Source organism: Pelophylax lessonae (assembly GCF_965119305.1).
Source record: "Pelophylax lessonae genome assembly, chromosome: 12".
NCBI classification, from domain to species: Eukaryota; Metazoa; Chordata; class Amphibia; order Anura; family Ranidae; genus Pelophylax; species Pelophylax lessonae.
This window is the reverse complement of record NC_138779.1, coordinates 173562818-173585653: the sequence shown is the minus strand read 5'-3', so window position 1 is coordinate 173585653 and position 22836 is coordinate 173562818. Positions and strand designations below refer to the sequence as shown.

Genomic DNA, 22836 nt, shown 5'->3' with positions numbered 1-22836 from the left:
GCTCCAGCAAATCTGATACTGCCGGGGGGATACTTCTCCCCTTTATGTCACGGCGTAACAATTTGGTCCATTCTGTCAATGTTTGTGAGACTAAACCAATGGCCACCACTGGCCTAAATGTTGACCCTATCAGGGAAAAAATGGAGCGGGATTCCGCTTCCACTCTTCGATCCACCGGATCCCTAAAGGACGGAGCGTCCTCCCAACGGGATAACAGTGGTTTTGTTTAGTCTGGAAATCGGCAGAGATGTATAGTAACGAAGTAGAACTACTTAAGTACTGTACTTAAGTACCGAAATGCGGTATCTGTACTTTCCTAGAGTAGAATTTTTTTCTCCTACTTCTACTTCACTACATTTTTTCGATGATTTCGATACTTCTACTCAAGTATTTTTTTTTTGTGCTGCATAGTTACTCGTTACTTTTAAAAAAATTACCACTGCCAGAACAGTAGATGGCAGGTTGCATAAAGATCAAAAAAATGTGTATAATGTCATTTGTAAATCAGCGCATACGAAAATAAAGGCTGTGTATAATAAAAGCTGCTATACCAAATCTTTCCAATAAAAAGGAAATATGAAACAAACAAATAAATGGTGCTACAGCGCTTAAAGTGCATCAAGAAACTACTAACAAACACAACTTGGCTGTGCGAATAAAGTGCTTGTGCAATCGTTATATCATCGTTGCCCCCAGTGCCCTGCCCACACTCCACACAGTATCAAAAATAAAGTGACATGAATGTGCTAAAGCCTAAATGCAGTGAAAATAATTATTCCCACAATGTAACAGTAAATTCAATTCATATAAAATATGACAATAAATCACAATAAAATAAGTTATGAAATAAGTTAGGTCAGGTGCGTGCAACAAGTTGAAGTGTGTTAACCTATCTATAACGAAAAGTCCATAAATGAATTCCAGTGTGCAAATCTAAAGTGTCACTTCACTTGTCAGATGCTTCCACCTCCTTCAGTGCTCGAGTGACCAACCAACACACTTAATGGTGGTGGCACTGGTGGATAGCGTCTGGGTGGTACTGTGGCACTGGCACTGACTGCACTGGTTCAAAAAGCTATATATATTTAATTATTTCAATTCTCAATCTCATAGGTCCTCTCCTCAGAACATATTAATAACTTAGGTGATGAACTTCTTGGCGGCCCTGGCAGGATGACAGGGACACCCGCCACTTCTGGAGCCGAGCCGCTGTGATTCCCCAACATGTGACAAAGTGACAGCCAGGAGATCTAGTGGCTAGTAGTGCTCAACAATACCGCTTTTATATATAAAAATGAAATAAAATATACTGACTCACAGTTTAGTAGTAGTAGTAGGTAGCGTGTAGCAGTAGGCAGCACAACTCAATTCAATCAATCCCACAGCCTCGCTCACGCCGCGGCCCGCGGAATCACTGTCATGATCATCAAGTTAAGACTGCACTGGAGGAGCCGTGCTGCCGTCTTCCCGCTCGAGGTCTCTGCCTCTAGACGTGTTGTGTGTCACTCAGACTCCACCCCTTAGGGCCCTTACTAAGAGGAGTTATGACGCGGGCGGCGGGACGCGGGAGCATTTTCTTCGTCATCTCATGTTCTTCTCTATGAGGTGAGTGAGGTGGACCGTGGAGAGGGCCTAATCCTTGCCATGGCAAATGTGCCATTTGAGAATCAAATAATCAATATAAAATATTAATATATTATATACACACGGGTCATGGGTGGCTTTTTTGAACCAAGAAGAGTGAGACTGACGGCTATGATGATTATCCGACCATCCATGGTCCACGGACCATAAGTGTTGTGTTGTGGTGCGGCCTGTGCTTCCTGCGGCCTGCCTCTGCCTGTGCAGCTGTGCCTGCACTGTAGTGGCCACTGGCAGTGGCACTTGACTTGAGCAAAGCAAATGAGCACTACTAGTGTGAAGGACAGGTGGTGGAAGCATGTTCTGACAAGTTCTTATAATGAAAATAATATAGACAGCTTTTTGAACCAGTGCAGTGCCAGTGCTACTAAGGTGAGAGGCAGAGAGAGAGGCTATCCAGTCCACCACTTTACTTGAGCAGATCACAGAAGAAAGGTGGAAGCATCTGACAGCAAGTGACAAGCACTTCTTAGATTGCACACTGGAATTCAGTTATGGACTTTTCGTTATAAAGTTTAGTTTACACACTTAAACTTGCACCTAACTTATTCACAATCACAACTTATTTTATTGTGGTATTGTCATATATATTTTATATGAATTACATTTACATTGTGGGAATAATTTGAACTGCATTTAGCACAGACATGTCACTTTATTTTTGATACTGTGGGCGATGATTTTGAATACAAGAAGAATATATATAATTGCAGGCCCTTTATTAGCATTTTTTAGCACAGCCACTTTGTTAGTAGTTTTTGATGCATTTTTCACTTTAAGCATTGTAGGTTTGATGAAGCTGGCCTGGCACATCATCATCAATTGAGCAAATCAAATCAAACCGCGATTAAGAAGACTGCGCATGCTCCTGTTCTGCCTTTTGATCAGCTGAAAAGATGGACGAACCAAAAACACCACCTTCCACCCCTGGCCCTTCAACTTCAAGTGATCTGCCTGGCTGTGAGAGTGAGGAAGCTCAGGAAGGAGACCACCCCTGGCTTTAAAAGGTGGATGCTTTAAAAGGGGAAGGGAGGGACATACTTTATCTGTTTTTTGTTTACAAAAAGTTACAGCCTAAGGAATTGTGATTGTCCTTTAGGTTAATCATTTGAATAAATCATTTGAAATAATAAAAAACAATATGATGTTCAAACTTTTGACTTCTTTCTTTAATAACTACATAACACAGTACTTGTACTTCTACGTTCAGTACTTGAGTAGAAATTTTTTTTCAAAACTACTTGTACTTTTTACTTTTAGTACTTAAGTAGCAAATTTTTTGAAAAAACTACTTGCAATACTTAAGTAAAAAAAATGTTGAATACTTTAGTACTTCTACTTAAGTAACTTTTTCTGCGAACACTTCCACTTACGTCACTTTTTGATCGAGCACTTGTACTTTTACTCAAGTAGAAATTTTGAGTACTTTATACAAGTCTGGAAATCGGTGGGTCCACCACTGGTGGTACCGTCCATTTTTTAAGGAGGGATTCCTCAAACGGATAGCGCCTAGCAATGCGTTTGGAAATAGCAGGGGTTCGTTTCGGACGATCCCATTCTTCTTTAATTAGATTACCAAAACATTTGGGCAAGGGAAAAACCTTCGCCATTTTGGTAGGCTTGCTGGTCCCAAAGGGAATTTCAGTGTCCGCTACCTCTGCCGGTGTAACCTCAAGACTTAAGGTTTCTCGGACAGACATGACTAGTGCGTCCACCAACGCTTCTTCTTGTGCTATGGTGGAGGCAGAAACGTCCTCTTCGCTGTCTGAGGAGACCGTACCCGAGACAGCAGCCCCAGAAGAGGGACCTGCAGCTGCAGTGACAAGCTCAGAATCCGTATCTGAAGTGTCAGATGAAATAGGGGTAGGCGGGGGTCGCTTTCTTGACCCCCGTCCCTGACAGGCTACCTCCACCCGGGATACCAAAGACTCCAAAACGGCTGATAATCATCAATCACAAGTGGGGCACTGGAGGGTCCTGCGGCCACCTCGAGGGGATCAGGCGGGGATACATGTGTGGCAGGGTCCATGATTAATCCCAGACACTTGCCAGCAAACAAAAAATAATTGCAAAGAAAAAACTTTTTTTTTTTCTTTTTGTAATCCCCTGGCGCAACAACGCCCCTCAGTGTTACCTGCTTTGGACCCCACAGAGAGAGAGACCCCAAGGGCTCACCACCTGATGCACAGAAGCTTCTATCCACCTGCTCTCAGTGTTGTCTCTTACAGACAGGAAGTCTTTTGGATTGTTTTCCCGGGTAAAGGAGGCGGCTCCGCCCCTTTACACACCTTCCGGCGCCTCCCATGCTACTCCTCGAGGTAGCTGGTCATCTCCAAAATGGCCGCCCCTATGCCGGAGACACGAGGCTACGCCAAGATGGCGGCCCCGCGTGACCTGCGGGAGGATGGCGGCGGCCCCTGTGGAAAGATGGCGGCGGCCTTTGGAATGCAAGCATCGGCCTGTGGGAGGTGTGCGGTATGCGGGAGGATGGCGGTAGTCCAGGCAATTGCAACCTTATGTATAAGGTAGGATATATCACCCTCTTACATGGCCATCCTAACAGTAATGCCAGCCACTGACTTCAGTCATGGTCCCTTTACAGTGTCCACTCATACAGTGACTACCGATAGTCAGCTCCCAAATCAAGCTTCCTGGTTCTTATTCACCAAATCACTCTCAAAAGGGGGATCTGTGACACCTGTTATAGGATAGAGGGGGGACCCAGGATCATGAGGGTCCGATCATCCCAGGGAGGGGCCCGCGTCCACCCACAAACCCGTCAGGGGGAACATCTTACTCACCATACCGGAACAGGCGAGCACCAACTCCTGACAGAACCCCTCTCCACCGAGGTGGGGGGGGCTGTCGACCAATACGGATGCCACGACTCAGTTTCCAACTGGTCGTCGGCGTCTCGGCGAGACGTTTAACTCGCAGGGTCAGTCCCCGTCCAGTGGGACTATGTCGCGGCCGACCCAGCGCGGAGCTAGGGCCTGCACGCGCTCGTAGGCTGACTGGGGTGACCACTGGATCTCAACATCCAGCCTGTCGCCCAGCTCCAGCATCATTGCTTGAAGATCTCACAGGAACAACTGGAGAAAAAAAGCTGCCTAAAAATTTTTTTCTAAAAAAAAAATCTTGCCAGGACCAAAGATCCCAGCAAGGAACTTAGGTCCTTACTCCTGACTAGACAGAAAAAAAAACTAACATCCTGTAGCAGAGAGAGAGAGAGGATATACCCTCTGGGACTGCCCCTAAGGTGTGGCCAGAACGTTTTCCTTCTGCCTAGTGTCCTACTCCTGTAGAGGGCAGTATAACCCAATTTGATATTAATCAAGAGGACTGCGTCTGTCAATGAGCGACAGAGAAACAAGAACAATGCTGGAGGCAATTTACAGCACACCCTATTTTTGTAGCCTAATTTATTAATGTGGAATTAATGTTCCTTACTAAAGAACATTATTTTTTTTTATCATTTCAAACTTACCTGCTCTGTGCAGGCGTTTTACACAGAGCAGCCCTGATCCTTCTCTTTATGGGTCCCCCCCCCAGTACTTCTGGCTCCTCCCCCCTGCCCCTTGCTATGGGGGCACTCGTGCAAGCTCTCTCCCAAGCCTCGTTGTCTACTTCTAATGAAACAATGAAACAAGACAAGTGGGACTCAGCACCGCCCCCTCATCACAGACTGATTGATTTGAGCCAATGAGGAGGGAGAGAGCATCTGCTCTTGTGCACATCGCTGGATCAAGATCTGGCTCGGGTAATTATAAGAGGGAGCTGGGGGGGAAAAATTCTCTGCCTTTAGAACCACTTTAAATATGTTATCTTTTAAAATAGATAATTTCCACGTTTACTTCTTTCATGAATGTGTATGTGTGTGTAATATATATATATATATATATATATATATATATACATACATACATATACATGCATGCATATACAGTTGGGCAAAAAAGTATTTAGTCAGCCACCAATTGTGCAAGTTCTCCCACTTAAAAAGATGAGAGAGAGGCCTGTAATTTTCATCATAGGTACACTTCAATGATGAGAGACAGAATGGGGGGAAAGAATCCAGGAAATCACATTGTATGATTTCTAACGAATTGGTAAATTCCTCAGTAAAATAAGGATTTAGTCACCTACAAACAAGCAAGATTTCTGGCTCTCACAGACCTGTAACTTCTTGTTTAAGAGGCTCCTCTGTCCTCCACTCATTACCTGTATTAATGGCACCTGTATAGGTAATTCCCAACTAATTGAGAAACGATATAGCGCTTGCTGATATGTGCAGGAACTAACGGATTAAGTGTTGTAAAGTTAAAATTGCATTTTTAAAAACAGTAAAATGGGCTAACCCCTATAAATTACGCATATATATAAATAGACAAATAGTGAATGTGCCAATAATCAAGTCCAAAATACAGTATAATATCAAGGTGCAAAGTGATATAAAACAGTTCATAGGTGGCCCGTTTGTAGTTTCTCAAACGAAAAAGGGGCCAGAAAAATAGAAAAAAGTGCTGGTGCTTTGTGTTAATTCCTCCAATGAGATAAAGTGTTCATTCATGCAGACACTGAGGGAAGATGTACACTCACCAGATCTCTACTACCTTACGGTAAAGGGACCATCAGAGCTTTGTATGACCCTCCAGGTCTGGATAGCAACAACTGCTGGGCTCCTCTCCCTCTTTAACCAGGATCCCCCAGGCGGGATATGCGGGCTCCGTACGGTTCCTCCGGTGGTGTATGGGGAAACAAGAAGGAGGCTCCAGATAGTGCCGTATCGTTTAAAAAGTATTTATTGTGCCAAAAGGTAAAAATACATTGAAATAACGCTGTGCAATCCCTATGGTGGATGTCTGTAGCGGAGAGCGGTTTGCGTTCCAGCTGACTTCCGGGTTTGACGGCGTGCGTTCCATCCTGGTTAAAGAGGGAGAGGAGCCCAGCAGTTGTTGCTATCCAGACCTGGAGGGTCATACAAAGCTCTGATGGTCCCTTTACCGTAAGGTAGTAGAGACCCATCCTATCTGGTGAGTGTACACCTTCCCTCAGTGTCTGCATGAATGAACACTTTATCTCATTGGAGGAATTAACACCAAGCACCAGCACTTTTTTTCCATTTTTCTGGCCCCTTTTTCGTTTGAGAAACTACAAACGGGCCACCTATGAACTGTTTTATATCACTTTGCACCTTGATATTATACTGTATTTTGGACTTGATTATTGGCACATTCACTATTTGTCTATTTATATATATGCGTAATTTATAGGGGTTAGCCCATTTTACGGTTTTTAAAAATGCAATTTTAACTTTACAACACTTAATCCGTTCGTTCCTGCACATATCAGCAAGCGCTATATCGTTTCTCAATTAGTTGGGAATTACCTATACATATACCTTGCAATTCTATAGCAGCTGCTTAGTCTACACACCTATTCTATAATACTTCTACCTTAAGCATACATCTGGTTAGGTACTCCTAGGCACGAGAAATATATTCTATCGAATATATACATTTGCCATTAATGGCACCTGTTTGAACTTGTTATCAGTATAAAAAAGACACCTGTCCACAACCTCAGTCACACTCCAAACTCCACTATGGCCAAGACCAAAGAGCTGTCGAAGGACACCAGAAACAAAATTGTAGACCTGCACCAGGCTGGGAAGACTGAATCTGCAATAGGTAAGCAGCTTGGTATGAAGAAATCAACTGTGGGAGCAATTATTAGAAAATGGAAGACATACAAGACCACTAATAATCTCCCTCGATCTGGGGCTCTACGCAAGATTTCACCCCGTGGGGTCAAAATGATCACAAGAACGGTGAGCAAAAATCCCAGAACCACACGGGGGGACCTAGTGAATGACCTGCCGAGACCTGGGACCAAAGTACCAAAGGCTACAATCAGTAACAAACTACGGCGCTGGGGACTCAAATCCTGCAGTACCATACGTGTCCCCCTCCTTAAGCCAGTACATGTTCGGGACCCTCTGAAGTTTGCTAGAGAGCATTTGGATGATCCAGAAGAGGATTGGGAGAATGTCATATGGTCAGATGAAACTAAAGTAGAACTTTTTGGTAAAAACTAAACTTGTGTTTGGAGGAGAAAGAATGCTGAGTTGCATCCAAAGAACACCATACCTACTGTGAAGCATGGGGCTGGAAACATTATGCTTTGGGGCTGTTTTTCTGCAAAGGGACCAGGACGACTGACCCATGCAAAGGAATGAATGAATAGGGCCATGTATCGTGAGATTTTGAGTAAAAACCTCCTTCCATGAGCAAGGGCATTGAACATGAAATGTGGCTGGGTCTTTCAGCATGACAATGATCCCAAACACATTGCCCGGGCAACGAAGGAGTGGCTTCGTAAGCAGCATTTCAAGGTCCTGGAATGGCCTAGCCAGTCTCCAGATCTCAACCCCATAGAAAACCTTTGGAGGGAGTTGAAAGTCCGTGTTGCCCAGCAACAGCCCCAAAACATCACTGCTCTAGAGGAGATCTGCATGGAGGAATGGGCCGAAATACCAGCAAGAGTGTGTGAATACTTACAGAAAATGTTTGACCTCTGTCATTGCCAACAAAGGGTACCGTATTTTCCGGGGTATAAGACGACCCTCCTATTACATGATCTACCGGTAATACTTATACTTAGGTTACCTTGGAGACATTATACTCTGCGTATAAGACGACCTCCCATTTTTGGGGGATTTTTTTGAGGTTCAAAAGTAGTCTTATACGCCAGAAAATACAGTATATAACAAAGTTTTGAAATTAACTTTTGTTATTGACCAAATACTGATTTTCCACCATAATTTGCAAATAAATTCTTTAGAAATCAGACAATGTGATTTTCTGGATTTTTTTTTCTCTTTTTGCCTCTCATAGTTGAAGTGTTCCTATGATGAAAATTACAGGCCTCTCTCATCTTTTTAAGTGGGAGAACTTGCACAATTGGTGGCTGACTAAATACTTTTTCGCATATATATATATATATATATATATATATATATACACATACACACACACACACACACACACAACTGGTTAAAGATCTTATCAAAGCGACTTTAGTGAATACATTTCAAAGCTTCATTTAGCTTTTAGGGGGAATTTCATACAGTCTGGCTTTAAACCAAAAGCACAATTGTTCGTATCATTTATCTTTTAAAGCAACGGGAACTAACAGGGATTTTTAGATTGGCAATTTACCACTGAATAGCCTTTGTTAGAGCCCTGGGTAAAAGAAAATCTGTCATCCAGCTCACAAAATACATAATAAATACACAATTCATTTTTAAGTAGTTCCCTTCTTCTGAAACAATTGGGGAAACAGAGCACAAAGAAGTCCTTTGCCGCTAACTGACTAAGCTCAGTTAATAGAGAGATTGCAGAAGTTGGATAGGAGAAAGCAGTCACCGGTCCCATGGTTAAAAGTGAATAACTTTCTCTGCCAGACTGGGCTCTGAATAAAAACACCAAAAAAGCAGAAGTGCAACCTGTGTGTGAACTCACTCACTCCCAAAACACACCTGAGCACTCCTCAGGTGTGACACAAAATCACTTCTAATACAAACACAGACGCAGGTGACACCTATTCATGGATGCAGGCAGAAGCCACAAGAGTGTTCCATAACTTTTTGAACATTTAATGTCTGTTCATTAAAAGATAAACTCCATCAGAGGAATATTGGATTGCTTTAATTGCTGCTGGTGATGGCTCTGGGGAAGCCGAATGCAAATTAAATGCAGCATCTGGAGTGTGGTTTATACTGTGGTGACAGTGAAAGAGGGGGTTGGGACAAGATGCTAAATGTTAGTGTCATTTACTAGCAAGAATAATTGGGGCAAAGAGTGCCTGTACATTAGCAATATTATAACCGTGTTGAACAGAAGGAAAGCAAGAAGTCAGACAGTGATTGGTTTGTCTGACAATCAAGGTTTTAGAGCAGGGTTTCTCAACCAGGGATCTATGGAACCCAAGGGTTCTTCTACAAGTTGCTATGGATTATTTGAGCAATTTCAGCATCTAAAATAAGTTGCGGAAGGTTTTACCCCCTTAATGACCAGGCCATTTTTTGTGATACGGTGTTGTGACAGAATGCTATACCTGCTCAAATTGCTATACCCTTGTCACTTCCGCCCCGGGGCGCATGCGCACAAGGCATTCTGGAGGTCCGATGTGTATAGCGAACAGCTGACTGAGAAGAGGCGGTGCTGATTTCTTACAGGGGGCGGGGCGGGAGGATTAGTAGACCTGAGAGGCGGTACACCTGAGAGGAGGCGGTACGGATGTAAATATCTTCAAGTTCTTACAGGGGGCGGGGCGGGGAGGATTAGGAGACTTGCGGCCGTGTAATAAATGTATTAAAAGTAGTTCCTTCGGTACTGTATACTCCCCGCCCCCTGTAAGAACTTGATGATATTTGCATCCGTACCGCCTCCTCTCAGGTCTACTAATCCTCCCCGCCCCCTGTAAGAACTCGATGACGCCTCAGCCCCGCCTCTTCTCAGTCAGCTGTTCGCTATACACATCGGACCTCCAGAATGCCTTCTGCGCATGCGCACCGGGCGGAAATGACGAGGGTATAGCAATCTGAGCGGGTATAGCATTCTGTCAGAACAACGGCACTGTGTTACTTAAACTGAAAATTGTGTGCTCGTGCGACGCTGTACCCAAATAAGATTGATGTCCTATTTCCCCACAAATAGAGCTTTCTTTTGGTGGTATTTGATCACCTCTGGGATTTTTATTTTTTGTGCAATAGACAAAAAAAAAAAAAGCGACAATTCTGAAAATAATATATATATTTTTTACTTTCTGCTATATAACATTCCCAATAAAAAAAACAAATGTTTTCATCATTTTAGGCCAATATGTATTCTATTACATATTTTTGTTAAGAAAATCCCAATAAAGTGTATATTGATTGGTTTACGCAAAAGTTATCACGTCTACAAACTAGGGGAAAGATTTATGTCATTTTTATTTATTTTTACTAGCAATGGTGGCAATCATAGATTTTTAGCGGGACTGCGACATTGCAGAAGACAGATCGGACACCTGACATTTTTGGGGGGACCAGTGACATTACTACAGTAATCAGTGCTAAAAATATTCAATGTTACTGTACTGACACTGGCAGGGAAGGGGTTAACACCAGGGGCAAGCAGGGGGTGCTTTCTAACTGTGTGGGGGATGGGCTTGCTGAATGAACACAGAGACCTGTGTTCCTAAATAGAACACAGGATCCCTGTGTTCATTACTGACAAAACAGCGGACCAACGTGTTAACAATAGCAGACCGCCGTTCTGTCTCTACAGGGAGCAATTGCGGGTGCCTGGCGGATATCGCGGCCGCCAGACCCACTGATTGGTGCGCGCCCCCAATAGCGGTCCCGTGACGCAATGTACAGGTACAGAGACGATCTGCCGCAGTAAAACTACGGCAGCTGGTCGGCAAGCTGTTAAATTGGAGTGCGTGTGTGTATGTATATGTGATAAGACTTTCTTGAGGGCAGGGCCTGATGTAAATATACAATATCTTAAGTGCTGCGTAAATTGCTCGTATTATAGAAATACATGTAGCATAACAGCTGTAATAGGAAACTTATTTTCAAAGGAACAAATGCTGAGACAGCTTAACTGGCTCCCATCTGCCGTAAAGTAATATGATGGCGGGAATGCTCTTGTTCTGGTACGAAGTAATATGTTGTCGCCCCACTCTTACTGAGCATGGCCGCGATCGGGGGCACCAGCACCGTAATCCCAGTTTCTGCGTGTCCCCCAGAGATGGGGCGTCACCGATCGTGGTAGAGAGTCCATTACAGCGGCTCTTTACCATGTGATCCGCTGTGTCCATTCACAGTCAATAACAAATGTTAACACAGAGCGGTAACTAGCTATTATTGGCTCTCCTCCTCACATGCTGTTTCCAGTGTAAGAAGAGGAGACCCAGGGATCAATGAGTTACCGATCTGTCTGTCGGTCTTGTCAGTGTACTGCACCAAACACTATACCAGAGAACCTGTCACATCGTCCATCAGCAGTGGTACAGTCCTCATCAGTGCCCATAAAGTGCACCAGTCACCAATCAGCAGTGTACCTGTCCTCATCTATGACCATCAGCAGTTCACCTGTTGGACATCGCCTATCAGTACCGCCGCCCATCACCAGAATACCCATCACACAGCCACCCATCACTAGAGTACCAGTCATTCAGCTGCCCATCACTAGAGTACCAGTCATTCAGCTGCCCATCACCAGAGTACCCGTCTCACAGCCACTATGAGCAGTCTACCAGTCACAGCCATGTACAAAAAAAGTTTACACCAGTGAGGAGGAATTTCAGATCCTTAGCATGACTGATGAGAGCAGCGGGGAGTTCTCACAATCAGATTCCAATTCATGGTATGAACCCGTCGAAAACAGTGGATGGACGACTGAATCGGAGGAAGAATGGGTCCCTCCTAAAAGGACATGGAGCTCTGAGAACCAAGCAACCGCCAGCAGCGCCACTCACCCCAATGGTCAATTAGCAAATGCCAACAGAAAGATCCCAGGATGAAAGGCCCAGTACCAGTACCGGGGTGTCCCATCCCCCAAGTACCAGCACTGGGGTGTCACATACCCCAAGAATCAGGGTTATCAGGCATATCTGTATGCATTCCACATATATGAAGAAAGAGATTTGCAGCTCTAGCCCCGAGTGCCCAACCTACATCGGCACAACTGAAAACATCGTATGGGACCTGGCATACCCACTTCTCCAAAAAGGTTATCACATCTACCTAGATAACTTTTACACCAGCCTGCCCCTTTTCCAACAACTGCAAAAACCTTGGCCTGTGGTACCTCCAGAAAAACAGGAAGGGCTTTCCACAATCTTTAGTTAACACAAGGCTACAAAGGCAGGGAATCAGCAAGTCTGGGAAACAAAGAAGTGTTGCCCTTGAAGTGGAAGGATAAGAGGGATATATATATATAGATGCTGTACACCATCGACGGTGACATCTCAATGGAGATTCCTGGAAGACTCGGTCTCATACAAAACACTGCATGCGTCCAGGATTATAATCTTTACGTGTGTGTGCGTGCATGTGTGTGTGCGTGTGTGCGTGTGTGGGGGGGGGGGGGGTATTTTAATAATCAAATGCTTTAGCCCTATTTGGAAACAAGGAGGCCCGTTTCATGTATAAGAAAGATGCCATTTATCTTATTCATTTGGCCGTTTAGAATGCTTATGTCACCTACACCAAATCCACAGAAGAAATAGTCACGTGCCTCATCTACCATCAAAGATCCCAGCCCCTCCAAAAAACCTTTGCTCAGTTGTTGTTAGCCCCATTTCCTGAAGAGCATTTCACCTTCAGAAAAAAAAGTAGACACCAAAAAAGATGCTGCGTATGCGGCAAAGGAGGAGTTAGAAGAGAAACCAGCCAGCATTGTCCTCGGTGTCCCTCCCAACTCGGCCTATGCTTTGGAGAATGCTTCTGATGTTTTCACACATCCCTAAAATATTAGCCCATATTTTTAACCATTTCCCGATTTTCAAAATCTGTGCTGACCATTTGCCTGCTTCCTTAACCATGCCACTACCTTCCACCTGAACTGACCTGGACCTGTTTATTAACTATGCTTCTGCCTGCCGCTAGGACTGATCCGTTGTCCTGCTACTGTAGTACACAGGGGTCTCACATATGTGAGCGGTTTCAGAATTGTTTTTTAAGATTGAGAAAAACTGGATTTTTGTCTTTCCGTAAATTCCGTTTCTCTGATGTTCATTGACAGACACAGATCCATATCTTCTGGACCCTTGGGTTTATGCTGCCCCCCCTACAGGAGTAGGACACTAGGTGAAAAAAGTTTGACTATGCCTATAGGGCAGTCCCAGGGTATATACTCCCACTTCCTGCTATAGGTCTTCAGTTTTGTAACAAGCAGTGTCAGAAGAACATATAACCCAACTCAATAGAGGGGTGGGTGCTGTGTCCATCAATGAACATCAGAGAAAAGGATTTTACAGTAAGACAAAAATCCAGTTTTCTCTTTCGTTCATTGATAGACACAGCTCCATATTTTCTGAACCCTTGGGGTGTCCCAAAGCAGTGTTAACATGAGGGGTGGGAAGAACACAGCAATAAACACACTTACCAAAAGGCTAAACATAGCCAACCAGGTAAAACATAAGCTCAACCAGGAACAACTGGAGCTCACCTGACAAAACACACCCTCAAAGAGGAATAACCCTCTCCAACAGCGGCCTGCAAAACCTTGTCCACATCCACCTTATAAAATGTTATGAAATTGTGCACGGACGACCAAGTGGGTGCCTTGCAAACCTGCACCACTGACGCCTGATGACAAAACGCCCAAGAGGCACTAAGCACCCTTGTAGAATGCGCCTCAACAGGGAAAGGAGGATCCTGACCCTTGATGTAGTAAGCCTGCACCACCATCTGCCTGATTCATCTGGAAATGGTTGCAGTAGACGCGGCCAGCCCCTTGCGGGGTCCATCCGTAAGGACAAATAGGGAATCTGATTTACAGAATGACTCAGTCACCGCCAGGTATACCCTGATCGCCCAAACCACAGCCAAAGAATGCAAGGCAATCTCTTTAGGGTGCCTTGGCTTAGAACACAAGGAAAGCAACACAATGTCTTCATTTAAATGAAAACCAGAGATGACCTTAGGAAGGAACGACTGGCAGAAGCACCACTTTGTCTCTGTGAACCACCAGGTAAGGTGAACGACAAGACAACGCAGCCAATTCCGACATCCAGCCCACAAAGAAGGCAACCTTCTTCTTAAGCAGAGGAAGCTCACAGATATTTTCAAAAGGCGGTTTCTGAAGAACCGCCAGCACTAATTTGAGGTCCCACGGAGGTAACAGAGACCTCATGGGGGGAGCCTGGTGGAATTAGAGGCCAACAGGCGCAGAAAGAAAGTCGCCAGGGCCGAAATCTGCCCTTTGATGGCACCCAAGGCCAAACTCTGATCTAAACCTCTTTGGAGAAACTCCAAGACACCGAGATTTGCATCACGCAATCTACGCCTTCCAGACTCGATGATAAATGTTCCTAGAAGTAGATTTTCTTGCTTTTAACAGAGAAGGAATCACCGATTCAGACACCCCTCTATCCTTCAGCACCTGGCTTTTAATAGCCAAGCCATCAATGCCAGCAACTGTAAAACAGGATGGATAATCACCCCTTGTGCTAAAAGATCTTCTCTGGGAGGGAGTCTCCAAGGGACATTGGCGACCAGCCGTACCAGGTCTGCGTACCAAGACCCACAAGGTCAGTTCGGGGCCACTAGGATGACCAGAATCCTTTCTGCCTTAATTCTTTGCAGGAGTTATCAGAGGAAATGCATATATCAGACTATACTGGCCCCAAGAGGCCATAGGATCCCGTGCCCTTGCTACGAACCTTCCTGTTGAGACGAGAGGCCAAAAGGTCCACATCGAGAGTCCCCCACCAGAGACAGTTGATTAAACATTCTCCCTGATCCAATGTCTGCCGACTGAGGTAGTCTGCATGCCAATTTTCCACCCCTGGAATATGCACAGCAGAGATGGCTGGAACAAAGTGTTCTTGCCCACCTTAGAATGCCGGCTACTACCTGGGCTACTAGGGCACTTTTGGTGCCCCCTTGATGATTGACATATGCCACAAATCCTTACCGGACACCCCTGCAGACGATCCATCCATTGGGTCAGGCAAAGCCTGATCACCCGAATTTCCAGGATCCTTCGGAGTCCAAACCCCCTGAGCACTAGCCGTGCCCAAGAAAACTCCCTACCCAGACAGGCTGGCTATTGTGGTGACCACCGTCCAGTACAGGGGGAGAAAGGATTTTCCCTGTTGAAGCGCCAGAGAGTGGAGCCACCAGATCAGGGACCCCCTCGTACCCTGGCTCAACAGAATCAGATTGTCTAGAGACTGTGGATTCTTGTTCCATCTGGCAAGAATTTCCTTTTACAGAGATCTGGTATGGAACTGAGCAAACGGAACTGCCTCGAAGGTGGAGACCATGAGGCCCAGCACTTGCATGCAGGTTCTGAGAGATGACCGCCGGTTTGAGAACAGGAGCCGAATAGCATCCTGCAACTTCTGGAGTTCTCTCCTCCGGAAGAAACACCTGGGCTAAAGCCGAGTCCAGGGTCAGGGGCCCAGGTAGTCAAGTTTGGTGGATGGGACCAGAGCAGAGTTTTGGAAATTCAGTTTCCACCCGAACTCTTGCAAAGTTTGCATCGAAATGTTCAGATTGTCTTGTAAGGCATCCTGGAGACACTGCTCGCAGAAGCAGGTCGTCCAGGTACCCCAGTACCGAAATCCCCTTCTGCCATAGCAGTGCTAACACCAGGTCCAAAACTTTTGTGAACACCCGAGGAGCCAAGGTGAGACCAAGGGGTAATGACACGAATTGGTAGTGCTCCTCGCCCATGGCAAAGCAAAGGAAACGCTGATGCCCGACATATATTGGGATATAAAAGAAAAGGGGAAATATCTGCGCTCAGAATCACAAGGCACACAGCAATCAAAATGTTGTGATAACAAAGGCAGCCAGCTCAATAGGTAGATTACAATCCTATAGAAGAGCAATGATCAAATAGGAGCAGCGCCAATACTAGATACATATAGATGCATCAAATTCTGTATAAAGAGAGTCCCAAAGTCTTAATAACCAAAAACAAAGGAGAGGGAGGAGATCAATCCAGATTGTCCAATCAATGGTGTATACAGTAGGGAAAAAACTAGATCCACCCAGTGGTGACAGTCAGAACTCCTTACCAGATAGTCTGACCCTCCTGTTACAGAGTGGTCAAACGGTCGCCAGCAAAATCAGGGTACACTCAGTGTGAATTGAAGAATCACTCTCGGCTCCTCCTGCTAAGGAGGACTCAAGGCAGACAATCAGTAAAGTGTTGGGGCACTTGATAAGTACATGCATTCCTTACTCCTGTAAGGGTGGGGGTGAGCAGTAATGGCTGGAGTGAGTTAGCAACGTCCTAGCAACAAGACAGGACAGGAAGATGTCATTTCTGTAAGTGTCCTACACCTATGGCAAGAGCAATGTCTGACTTTAGTAAAAGCTGCGCAGTTTATTTATGGGCGCTAATTACTAGCATAGGTTGTTTATGAAAGGTGAACTAACCCTTTACAAAAGCACACAAGCGAGCAAAACCTGTCAGAGCTTACACTGCGGTGTTTTTCCTGTGTTCACAATAAACTCTATCCCTTGTGTACGAAGGGCAGCTTTGATGGTACATAATGGTGGCAGAGGCTTTCTAAAATACCCAAACCACTGTAATTAGGATTAAAAAAAATAAATAAATTACATCTACTACTAATAATATACTTTAAATAAGTTGATAATTCTACAGAATGTAAACACTTGAAAGCCAGATAACATGAGTTTTATATTTGTAGGAACCTCTAGACAGTGAATATATGCATATGGTTATCTCAGAGGAAACAAGTTACTGCTCTTGTAAGGGAAAATTTGATTAGCCCTTGTGCCTTAGATCAGTGGTCCTCAACTCCGGTCCTTGGGGCCCACTAACAGGCCAGATTTTAAGTATTATCTTGGGGAGATGCAGACTAGAATACTGCAATCACTGAGCAGCAAATGAGATCACCAGAGGACCAGAATTGAGGACCACTGCCTTAGATAATATAAGTGCACATGACTGCCACCAGGTAACTGGGCTACATTTTGTTGACTGAAAATTGAAACTATGCACTGGTCAGCTTATAAAAAGAACATTTGAATGCCCCCTCCTCCCTGCACACTAAGAGTCTAGTGCTCATTAAGTCTAGGATGATATAACAAAAAGGAATACTTACCTTACTCCTCACGTTTTGGGCAGCCAGAGTTCTTCTCCACTCCTGATCAGTAATGTGGGCAGGCCCTTAACGTCCGCATGAGAGAAGCCGCATGAACAGATAAAAGAAGGGGCTTTATGGGACTGGCCATATATACTGACACAGGCAGGAGGGAAGCCTGAAGGTGTGTGGAATAAAGCAAGTATTTATCTTTGTTATTTATCCTGAAACGAAAGCTGGGTGTATACATGTTCAGTTTTTTTTTTTATTCAACCAGCGGGTCGAACTAAAGAAACTGAGAAATCCCCGCATCCACACAACGATGCGAGATGGAGGGAACTCTCTCGCTGAGCTATTGTATTCTGACAGCAGCTGCATCCAATCAGAATACCATAGCACAGCACGGGGCATTCGTCCATTAGTGCTTTTAGCATGAATGGGTACATCTGTTCCAAAAATGTATCAGTGTATGAACGGCTTTAGCTTGCTCTAAAAATATCAGTGCCCAAAATTGTCCCATACGGAGAAATACTTGCACTCAAAAAAAGAATCAAAAACGAATGAACTGCCTCTGTATAAGAGGTTCGCAACTCATTCTATAAGCACTTTCTAGAAATTTGTTCCAGGTCAAAGTACTGTAGCAGTGGATAGAGACCTGGCTCCAGGGGAGGTTGAAAGGGTGGTGATTAATGGGGAGTATTCAGATTGGGCGGGTGTGGAAAGCGGGATCCCCCAGGGTTCTGTCCTGGGGCCAATCCTGTTTAATTTATTCATAAATGATCTAGAGGAGGGGATATCAAGCAAAATCTCAGTATTTGCGGATGATACTAAACTAAGCATGCCAATATCTTCTGGGCAGGATGTGGAAGCCTTACAAGCGGACCTGAACAAAATTATGGGGTGGGCAACTACAAGGCAGATGAGGTTTAATGTTGAAAAATGTAAAGTAATGCACTTGGGGGCCAAAAACCAGAAAACAAGTTACTCACTGAGGGGGGGGGGCGGAACCTCTGGGTGAGCCTAGGATAGAAAAGGACCTGGGGGTACTGGCAGACAACAGGCTTGGGAGTGGCATGCAATGCCAAGCCACTGCAAGCAAAGCAAACCGAATATTGGGATGTATAAAAAAGGGGATTCACTCCAGAAATAATCGGATTTTTGTAAGATCTTACCGTAAAATCCTTTTCTCTTAGCTCATTGACAGACGTAGTCTTCTTGATTCACAAGAACTGGGTTATGTTGTCTCCGCAGGAGTAGGACTAGGCAGAAAGAAAAAACGTTCTGGCTCCACCCTAGGGGCAGTCCCAGAGGGCATATCCTCTTCCTGTCTGCTACAGAGAATCAGTTCTGTCACAAAGCAGCAACAGAGAATTTAACCCAACCCAACTCAATGATAGAGGGGCGGGTACTACGTCTGTCAATGAGCTAAGAGAAAAGGATTTTACGGTAAGATCTTACAAAAATCCGATTTTCTCTGTCGCTCATTGACAGACGTAGTCTTCTTGATTCACAAGAACTGGGACATCCAAAAGCAGTGCCACAAATGAGGGGTGGGATTGACAGAAATCAAAATCCAATCTAGAAGGCCCAACCGGAGCCAACCAGAAGTATCAAAGGACTCATCGAGTAAACAGATGAGACCTACCCCACAAATCCTCGAGGTAGACCAACAGTCTCCTCAAACAGTGGCCTGCAGGAACCTTGTGGCCAGAAGAGGCATCTGACGATGCCATCACATAAACCTTATACAATATTGTAAAGGTATGAACCGACGACTAAACAGTCGCCTTGAAAACCTGAACCACTGACGCCTGATGGCGGAAGGTCCAGGAAACTCTAAGCGCCTGAGTAGAATGCGCCTTAACAGGGAATGGGGGATCCCGACCCTTAGATAAAATAAGCCTATACCACCGTCTGTCTGATCCATCTAAAGATGGTCGCAGCAGAACAGGCGACCCCTTCTTAGGGCCATCCGTGATCACCAACAGTGAATCCGTCTTACAAATTGAATCCGTAGTATTCAAATATATCCTGATCGCCCGAACTACATCCAAGGAATGCCATGCAAATTCTCGAGGATGATTGGGCTAAGGACATAGGAAGGACAATACACTGTCCTCATTCAATGAAACTTTGAAACCACCTTAGGAAGGAAGGATGGATTCGGATGAAGAACAACCTTATCCCTATGAACCACCAGATCTGGGGAACAACAGGATAATGCAGCCAGTTCTGACACCCTGCGTGCAGAAGTGATAGCCACCAAGAAGGCCACCTTCTGGGATAAAGTAAGCAAGGGAATCTCCCTGATATTTTCAAAGGGAGGTGTCTGAAGAACCGACAGCACCAAATTAAGATCCCAGGATGGTAACGGCGCGTGCACTGGCGGAGCCAGGTGTCGCACCCCCTGGATGAAATTCCGCACCAAGGAATGAGTAGCCAAAGGCTTCTGAAAGAAGATAGCAAATGCTGAAACCAGACCCTTGATAACACTCAAGGCCAGCTTCTACTCAACTCCCTGTTGCAGAAAAGCCAATATTCGGGCTACCGAATAAAGATGTAGATGGAACCCAAGGGATTCACACCACACAATATAAGACTTCCATGTACGATGATAATCTTTCTGGAAGTCGCTTTCCTTGTTTTAACTAGAGTAGGAATAACTGAAGCTGACAATCCCTTGTCCTTCAGCACCTGGGTCTCAATAACCAGGCCGTTTAAAACCAGCGATCGTAAAGCAGGATGGAAGATCGGTCCCTGAGACAGTAGATCCTCCCTGAGAGGAAGTCTCCACGGGACGTCCGCCACCAGTCTGACCAAGTCGGCGTATCAAGCTCGACGAGGCCAGTCCGGAGCTACCAGGATTACTGGAATTCCTTCCTCCTCTATCCTGCGAAGAAGTCTTGGCAGTAACCCAAGAGGAGGGAAGGCATACATTAGCTGGTATTGCCCCCACGGGGTGACCAGTGCGTCTGCGGTCTCTGCTAGAGGATCGCGGGAGCGAGCCAAGAATCTCTGTACTTTTTCTGTTGAATCGTGATGCCAACAGATCCACATCCGGGTTTCCCCAACGTAGGCACAACTGGTGGAAAACTTCTGGATGGAGAGACCATTCCCCCTGATCCGGAGTCTGACGGCTGAGATAATCTGCCTGCCAATTTTCCACCCCCGGAATGAACACCGCAGAGATAGCTGGAACAAATCGTTCCGCCCAGCGAAGAATGCAAGCCACTTCCTTGGCCGCTCGGACACTCTTGGTGCCCCCCTGGTGATTGACATAAGCCACAGCTGTGGCGTTGTCCGACTGGATCCGAACCGGGCTGCCCTGGAGCTGCTCGGTCCAGTGAATCAGACAAAGTCTGAACGCTTTCAGTTCCAACACATTTATCGGTAACCTGGATTCTTCCGGGGACCAAAGTCCCTGAACGGATAACAGACCGAGAATTCCTCCCCATCCGGATAGGCTGGCATCCGTGGTCACTATCGTCCAATATATTGGCAGAAATGACTTTCCCTGGCTGAGTATCGGAGACTGAAGCCACCAGACCAGAGACTCTCTGGTCTGTTTGCTCAATCGGATCCGATAGTCCAGAGATTCCGGATTCCGATTCCATCTGAGAAGAATCTCTTGCTAAAGAATTCGGGTATGGGACTGGGCAAATGGGACTGCTTCGAAGGAAGCCACCATCAACCCCAGAACCCTCATGCAAGTCCGAAGGGAAGACCAGCTGTTGGATAGTAACAACTGGACTGCTGATTGAATCTTCCGGAGTTTCCTTACCGGAAGGAAAACTCTTGTCCTGAGTGTGTCTAGAATCAGACCCAGATATTCGAGCCTCTGGGTGGGAACCAGAAATTACTTTTGCTGGTTCACCAGCCACCCGAATTCCTGTAAAGAAATTATAGTAATTTCTAGGTTTTGTAGCAGGGTCTGAGGAGACTCTGCATGAAGCAGGAGATCGTCTAGGTAACCTAGAATCGATATGCCTCTTTGGCGCAGTAGTGCCAACATTGGGGCCAACACTTTCGTGAAGACCCGAGGAGCCGTGGCGAGACCGAAAGGTAACGCCACAAACTGATAGTGGTTCTCTTCTACGGAAAAACGTAGAACTGATTCTCTGTAGCAGACAGGAAGAGGATATGCCCTCTGGGACTGCCCCTAGGGTGGAGCCAGAACGTTTTTTCTTTCTGCCTAGTCCTACTCCTGCGGAGACAACATAACCCAGTTCTTGTGAATCAAGAAGACTACGTCTGTCAATGAGCGACAGAGAAAAATAGATTATTCTCCCACTCTACAAGACTCTGGTCTGGCCACATCTGGAGTATGCTGTCCAGTTCTGGGCACCGGTGCTCAGGAAGGATGTGCTGGAACTGGAGAAAGTCCAGAGAAGGGCAACAAAAATAAATCAGGGGAATGGAGGACATCAGCTATGAGGAAAGAATACAAGCACTGAACTTATTCTCTCTGGAGAAGAGACGATTGAGGGGGGATATGATATCAATGTACAAATATTGTACTAGCAACCCTAGCATATGGAAAAACCTATTCAAGGAAATCCAATAAGACACGTGGCCACTCACTAAAACTAGAGGAAAGGCGGTTTAACCTTAAAATACGCAGGGGGTTCTTCACTGTAAGAGCAGTAAGGATGTGGAATTCTCTTCCGCAAACAGTTGTATCAGCAGGGAGCATTGATAGTTTCAAAAAACTATTAGATGGGCACCTTAAAGACAACAACATACAGGGGTATGCAATGTGCGGTTAACAGTAGACACACACACACACATCATAGGTTGAACTGGATGGACTGATGTCTTTTTTCAACCTCACTAACTATGTAGCAGATCGGTATGCTAGCCAGTCAACCAGTTTCTTCAGAATATGATTAGTAATGGCATTAGGCAATGGTTACAGTCCCAAAACCGATTTCCTTTAGATGACAAGCTCTGGGTTGTGCCCAGCCAACCTGTACAGCTCTGTAAAGAAGAAACATCAGGGATCTGGAGCAGTGTACTGACTGCACTGCCTAAATATCCTGAGCTCTCCAGAGAGCTTTCTTTTTGGCAGTTCAAATTCTTCTTTTACAGTTCATGTCTGTGAGGCCTTTTGGCTCTGTAGCAGTATTAAAAGCCCTAGTATTGAAAAGGTGGCAAAAGCTTGGGTGTGCCATTTACTGTATGTAAACAAGGACTAAACTGTGAATAAGGCACAAAAGGTCTCCTGTATATAAGTGTCCATACTGATCTTTGAATAGAACAAGGTTATTTTTAAACCACAATGGAAAACCAATATACTGGCTTTCAGTTATGGAACATAGAGGAGTTACAGAATGCAAAACATTCTACATGCCCCCA

The 22836-nt window shown here is 45.2% G+C and overlaps 1 protein-coding gene across 1 annotated transcript in view; it reads right to left on the bottom strand.

Moving 5' to 3' along the window:
- Window positions 1–22836, bottom strand: part of POLD1 (DNA polymerase delta 1, catalytic subunit) — a 388959-nt gene that overhangs the window by 128714 nt on the left and 237409 nt on the right. The window lies entirely within an intron of this gene.